Source organism: Taeniopygia guttata, chromosome 12, assembly GCF_048771995.1.
Source record: "Taeniopygia guttata chromosome 12, bTaeGut7.mat, whole genome shotgun sequence".
Taxonomy (NCBI): Eukaryota; Metazoa; Chordata; class Aves; order Passeriformes; family Estrildidae; genus Taeniopygia; species Taeniopygia guttata.
Genome location: NC_133037.1, coordinates 640,669 through 647,677, shown reverse-complemented (window position 1 = coordinate 647,677; position 7,009 = coordinate 640,669). Strand labels below are relative to the sequence as shown.

The 7,009-nt window shown below is 57.5% G+C and overlaps 1 long non-coding RNA gene across 1 annotated transcript; it reads right to left on the bottom strand.

The window, feature by feature from the left end:
- Nucleotides 1-2,176: 2,176 nt before the first annotated feature.
- On the bottom strand, nt 2,177-7,009 carry LOC140684924 (uncharacterized). The gene is made up of 2 exons (XR_012057916.1): nt 6,761-7,009; nt 2,177-3,153 (listed from the first exon to the last, which is right to left on the bottom strand). It is a non-coding gene; the product is annotated as an uncharacterized lncRNA (long non-coding RNA).

Below are 7,009 nucleotides of genomic sequence, written 5' to 3'. Positions count from 1 at the left end.
CAAAATTCAGTGGCTGCAGGCGAGAAAAACATAAACCAAGGGCAGAGTGAGTTGGCTGTATAAACATTACAATAAAACTTACTTTAAAGCCCCAGAGAGAAAAATTTAGAGGTGAATAAGAAGGTATTCATGAAGTGAGGGTGCATTTCAGTGGAAACTTCCTGAGACCTGCAGCAGCTGCTGCTGCAGGGCAGAGCTAAAGAAAGCCCCTGTGGCTGTGTGTTCTTCTGTAAAAAGTGAGGTTATGTTTATATAAATCTAATTTGAGCTTGAGTTTACTTTTCAGCTCCCTTTCTTCAGCCAAATCACTAAAAAATCACCCTCCCCACAGTGAGGGTTTTGTAGATGGTTGCCTGATTTCAAAACCTGCTACAGAAAATGCTAGCATCACCCGGGGCAAAGCAGGAGCACCGGGAGCTGTATCCAACGTGGCTGCAGAGAGGAATGGTGCAGGGCCAGCCCCTGGTGCCCTGTGGCCGTGCTGGCCCCGGGGTGCAGCAGGAGCCTGTCCTGGCAGTGTCCCTGTCCTGGCAATGTCCCTGTCCCAGCAATGTCCCTGTCCTGGCAATGTCCCTGTCCTGGCAGTGTCCCTGTCCTGGCAGTGTCCCTGTCCCAGGGCCGTGCTGGCCCAGGGCTGGCACCAGGAGCCTGTCCCAGCAATGTCCCTGTCCTGGCAGTGTCCCTGTCCTGGCAGTGTCCCTGTCCTGGCAGTGTCCCTGTCCTGGCAATGTCCCTGGCCCAGGGCCGTGCTGGCCCAGGGCTGGCACCAGGAGCCTGTCCCGGCAATGTCCCTGTCCCGGCAATGTCCCTGTCCTGGCAGTGTCCCTGTCCTGGCAATGTCCCTGTCCCGGCAGTGTCCCTGTCCCGGCAATGTCCCTGTCCTGGCAGTGTCCCTGTCCTGGCAGTGTCCCTGTCCCGGCAATGTCCCTGTCCTGGCAATGTCCCTGTCCCAGGGCTGGCACCAGGAGCCTGTCCTGGCAATGTCCCTGTCCCAGGGCCGTGCTGCCAGCCTTTCCCTGCTCCCTGCCCTTTCTCTCAGCTCCCAGCCAAGGAGGTGTGAGGAGATGCTGTGTCTGGCAGCGGCTGCTCCGGATGCTGACATGTCAAGGAAACACCTCCACATCCTCTGGGCAGAGTTAATATTTGGACAGTGTTAAAACACAGCCAGCCTCGCTCAGCTGAGCCCTGGCTGTGCCCCAGCCCTCCCCAACCTGAGGCACTGCCTGGCTCCCCTCCCAAGGGCTGGGGCTGGCACCGGCACTTGGGATTTAAACAAAACCCACTTGAGTTTCTGCACAAGGAGTGCCTGAGCACCGCCCGCAGCACAGCAACCACCGAGGGCCGAGGAGAAAAACAATTAGGCTGGTCAGGCAAAATGTTAGGAGAATGGCTCTGCAAGTACTGGGTTTTTCTCTCTCAAAAATAAAGAAGGAGCCTGAGGTTGAGAGCTGTGCTCTGGATCCTCACGGGGCTCTGCTGGTGCTCAGGTAGCCCTGGCTCAGATTTGTCTCAGAGCCTCCCTAGATTTTCCTCCTCAGTTCTAAAATGAAATTCAATTAATTTCATATGTTCTTAGTACCTAAACAATTCTTGTACCCTTGTAGGGCCTTTTTGTCCTTCCCTTCCCACATGGAAGAGTCATTTCCCTGTTTTCGATAGCGCAGGACAAGCGTGGCCAGCTGATGTCTTCACCATCTGAGTGGTTCCATGTCAAAAATAGATGCAACAAGTCAAGGGAACTCCAACCCCCATGGAGTTACCAAAGGGGTGAGCACAATTCCTGCTGCTGCTCCATGAATCCTGCCTCGGATAGAGATGTTCATTATGGTTTTCTACATAAATAGTATGAAAAACTAGAAGTAAAAATCATATAAAATTCTAAATTAGTTCTAATTATGAATTGGTTCTCGGAGCAGCTTACCCTGGAAAATGCCCTGTCCTGGTCCAGCCGATGGACATCCCAAACTCAGCGTTCCTCAGCCATCCTGTCCCCAGAAATACCAGCAGCACTAGCTGGCAACACCCCTGCTGGTAAGAGGATGACTCAGATTCATTCTCAAATGTAGCAAAATAAATTGGGTTATCTCTGAAAACCATTAATATGCCAGCTTTGTTTTGTTTGCATTTATGCAATCAGGAAATATCCCTAACCTAGAAATATCCCCTTCCTCTGGATTTCAAAACAAGTCTTTTTATTTCTAATTCGCTCTTGGCACAGGAGTTTTTACAGCAGTTTCAGCCAAAAGGAGATGAGGCGGGCTGTGAATTTCTGACGTGGCAAGGAGAACTCGGGAGCGGGAATCGAGGTGGTTGATTTGTGTCCCAGGGACAGGGGCTGGTGTCCCACGTCCCCTGGGAAGGCAGCGTGGCAGGGGCAGGGGCAGGTGGCTCCGTGGGTGACAGGCTCTGTGGGTGACAGGCTCCATGAGGCTCTGTGGGTGACAGGATCAATGTGTGACAGGCTCCGTGGGTGACAGGCTCCGTGGGTGACGGGCTCTGTGGGTGACAGGCTCTGTGGGTGAAAGGATCCATGAAGCTCCTCGGGTGACAGGCTCCTCGGGTGACCTGGGCACGATGCGGGGTGTTGTCCCTTGCCCCGTGCCAGCCAGAGCAGCTGGCATCTCCTGCAGGAAGGCTCCCAGCCCGTCCCAGCCCGAGGCACGGAGCCCTGCTCGCTCCCACCCGTGCCCTGCTGTCCCCTCGGGAGGGACCCCCCGCCCCGTCCTCCCCACACGGCTCCCACGGGGTCCCACGGGTGGTGGCCCTGGAACCGACTGCCTGCTGGGTGATGTCACTGGAACCACGGGGGAAAGGCCAAATAAGGTGTCAGTCAGGGGAATATGTCCTGAAAGGGCAGCTGGAGCGATGAGCAGCGAGCACTGAGCGCAGGGATGATGTTACCGTGTCGGGAGCCCAGAGGCTGCGAGTCCCAGGGCTGGAACAATCCCCCCAGGACTGGGAAGAGGAGAGAAAATCTGCCCAAGCCGGAGCTCCTTCCTCCCCAGAGGCCAGCGGGGCCAGAGGGCAGCGTGGGAGGGATCCCAGGGCGCAGAGGGACACGTCAGTCCGTGAGAACTTCTTTCCTGGGAAGAGACTTCTCTGGGCATTTCCCGCAGCGTGACTTTGGCTTTTCCACACAGCGCCGAACCTGTTCTGGGCAAGAGAAGAAATGTGATTTTCAGGGGGCCGAAGCAAAGGGAGGTGGCTGGGCCGTGCTGCAGAAGGGGGAAGCTCCAGGGCTGGGGCAGGAGCCCAGGGCAAGGCTCCAGCCCTCCTGGCGTGGAGGAGCTTTTGGGGCATCCTGGCGTGCTCAGCACCTGGGGAAGGACAGAGCTGCAGAGGGGCTCCAGTGGGAACCCTGGCCAAGCCCACTGGGAATGGGCCCCACTCCCTCTGCGGTGCTGCACTCCCCTGACACCGAGCAGGAGGCTGAGCCAGCAGCATGGGCACTGCCAGACTTTCACAGGCATTGGATGAAGTTGAATTTAGCGCCAGAAGATTGAACTTGATTTATAAACCTCCCATAAGGAGAAATTCCAGACCCAGCCAAGGCCCCGAGAATCCCCTGCCACGGTGCTGGAATGGGCCACGCTCAGGTACCTCCGCAGGGAGGCTGTGCCAGCCCAGCCCAGCCAGGTCCCTGTGCCCTCACAAACACAGGGCTGAGGATGGCAGCACCCCAGATGCTCTCTCATGCCCATGCAGCACCAATAATAAAAGCAGGGTGCAGCTGTGAGTACCAGCTGTGAGTACCAGCTGTGAGTGCCCCGCTGTGACCACAGCGAGCCCAGGCTGGCAGCGCCCCGCTCCCTGCCAGCAGAGCCCAGGAATGTGACAGCTTCCTGTGAAAGAGGTCCTGCTCATTCATCAGCCACCAAAAAGGGCGTGCGAGCCAAGAATGTATTTATTTTTCATCTAAATATAGTCAAAGATCCATTCAAACCTGCCAGGAGCGGCTGGGCTCCCACCCACAGGCGGCACCGGGGAGGTGGCACCGGGCTCCGGGTGCCAGACCTGGTTTCTTCATCCCGGGATGCTCTGCCCGGCTGGAGAGGGTTTGGCACGGAGGGGATGTGGGGAGGGGTGACAGGGGCTTTGGGGAGGGGTGACAGGGGCTGGGGAGGGTGACAGGGGCGGTGGGGAGGGTGACAGCCCAGCTGCCCCTGTGCCCATGGGGGACACGCCTGGGGCATTGGCAGGAACAGAGCAGGAGGCCCCAGCTGGGCCAGCCCCAGGACTGGGGGTCCCGGGGGTCCCGGGGGTCCCGGGGGTCACCGCCTGGCCTCTGGCAGCAGAGTGAGAGGGTGAAGTTCTCTCGTGCTTCAGGAGTGGCTCTGAGAGCCAGTTGGGTTTGTGTTTGTTTCGGAACAGCCACTAGCAACTGCTGGGGCCGGCAGGGATCCAGCCTGGTGAGTATTTGGGCTATTTGGAGAGCTCCGACAGCTTGTCCAAACTGGCTGGGCCCTCGCTGCTGGTGGCTCAGGGGAAGAACTCCCCATGTTTCCTCTCTGCCCCGCCGGTGTTGTGTGGGCATCCCAAATGGCACAGGGACCCTCCAGCAGCCTCAGGCGCAGCCCTCCAGAGGGGAGGGTCCTGCCAGTGGGGTGGCTCTGAGCCACAGCTCACTGCTGGCCTGGGCATCATGGCACAGGAGGGCCCTGGCACTCAGCCTGGCCCCTGCTGCTGCCCCAGTCCCTGCCCCTGTGCCCACAGCACTCAGGGGTGGCACCCGGAGCCCCTCACCTCCCTTCTCCACATCACCCCTCATCCCTCACCTCCCTTTGCCCTATCACCCCTCACCTCCCTTCTCCCCATCATCCCTCACCTCCCTTTGCCCTGTCACCCCTCATCCCTCACCTCCCTTCTCCACATCACCCCTCACCCCTCACCTCCCTTTGCCCCATCATCCCTCATCCCTCACCTCCCTTCTCCCCATCACCCCTCACTGCTTTATTTCCCTTCTTCCCATCACCCCTCACCTCCCTTTGCCCCATCACCCCTCATCCCTCACCTCCCTTCTCCCCATCACCCCTCACCCCTCACCTCCCCTCCAGCCCTCCCTGCCTGACCCACGGTGTCTCTTGCATCTCCCTCTCTCCCTCTCTCTGCTCTGTGCTCTCCAACATTCCCACCCCTGCAGCTGCTCCAAGCCTCTCCTGTGCCTCAGGTGTCCCTGAGGGTTCCGTGCCAGGCTCAGGGGCTCAGGGGCTCAGGGCTGCCCTTCAGCCCTTCAGCCCAGAACAGGGTTTGAATTTGAGCTCCCAGGCTGGCCCAGGCCTGTCTGTAAGCACACACCTACAGGCTCGTGCATTTCTGTGTGAATATATGGAAGGAACGGCGTTGCAGGGGCACATTTGGCTGTTTAGGAAAATCTGCCCCCACCTCTTTCATGCTCTGGACTCTCAAAGCCTGGCAGCCAAGAGTTTGTCAAAAAAGAGGCAGAAAGGCACTCCCCAGCCCTCTGTAAAAGATGCTGCTTATTGACCAGATCTTCAGTGAGGAGGGGTGGCAGCCTGCAGGTGAGGCAGCTGGGCTGGCAGGAGCCAGAGAGTGCCCAAAGAATTGGTTTTGAGAGACCACATGGAAAATCAAACCACCACACTTAGAGCTTATTTTGGTCTTCTGGCTTACTGGCGTTTTTCCTGTGCAACCTTCTCTTTCCTGTGTGTGAAGACGGTATGTTCTGGCTGAGCTCTCGCATCTGCAATCACATTTATAACAGCAGCAGCAACAGGGATTGCAACACTCCACTGAGGGTCAGATGGAGTAGAATCCTAATATTTATTCAAAATTAACTACTATGGTAAAAATAGTGCTAATAAATAATGTCTGCCTGGGCTCTGAAAAAGGAGCAATAATAACCCCAGTCACCTCAACCTTTCAATACATTTCTAAAAAATTATTTTGCTGGTATTTCACTTGGCAATTGAGATTTTTTGATAATTAGAATTTCTTTTTCACTTGCCGAAGATCTAAAGTCTAAATAAAAAATGTAATTGGTGACTGTTCTCAGCATCCTGCTGTGTGTGCCCGAGCCCCCAGATCACCCCCAGATCACCCCCAGGAGGCAGCCCCGGGCAGGGTGGGCAGCAGGACATCCCTCCCAGTGCTCAGAGCCGCTGCTCGTCTGGCACAAACACACTTATTGTACTGCTCTGGCACACTGCAGCAAGGCCTGGGCAATCCTCAGCACAAACGCAGAGCTCCAGGCCCCAGGGGATGCCCATCCCTGCCCAGTCCCTGTGGCAGTGCCCAGGGCAGGCTCCCTGCTGCAGGGAGAGTTTGGTGCTGCCCTGGTGAGGGACAGCTCAGCCCAGTCAGCAGCTAAGAACCAGCTATGAGAGAAGATGAACTCTCCCGATCCCAGCCCCAACCACACCTCTGGGAGGAAAACCAACCCTGCCCAGCCCAAACCAGCACCCACGGGGAGAGGCTCCTGCTGGGGGATTCCAAACTGCCTCTGTGACTGTGCCCCAACAGGACCCGCTGGCACCTTCCCCAGCAGCTGCTTCGCGGCCCGGGCACAGCTCGGCGGGGCGGCAGCGGGGGCACATTCACCGCTCCTCCGCCGTCCCGGCCCTGCCGAGAGGGATGCGATCTGCAGGGAAAGCAAGGAGCAGTGCCTCGGCTCTGTTTGTAAAGGTGGGATCAGCCGCAGAACGCGTGCCCGCCGCGGGAGGACGGGCTCAGCCCGGGCAGAGGCAGCGGCGCTCCGGAGCGGCTGTGCCGGGCTCGGCACCGCAGGAGCGGCAGCACTTACCGGCTGATTCATTGAGCCTCTTCAAGCCATCATTAGCCCCAGCGGATTCATGCTTTAGAGTGACTGCCTCGGTTACGCGATACCATCTCTGTTATTGCAAACTTAATGGAGCCGCATAAACAAAGCGGTTTGAGAACAGTCCCTTCTTTTTTTTCCCCGCCTTAAAGATCATTGTTTGGATAAAACAGAGGGTGGTAATAATTCTCCCGGCTGCGCTAGCCGTGAAACCTCGGAGCGCGGCCGGGAGCT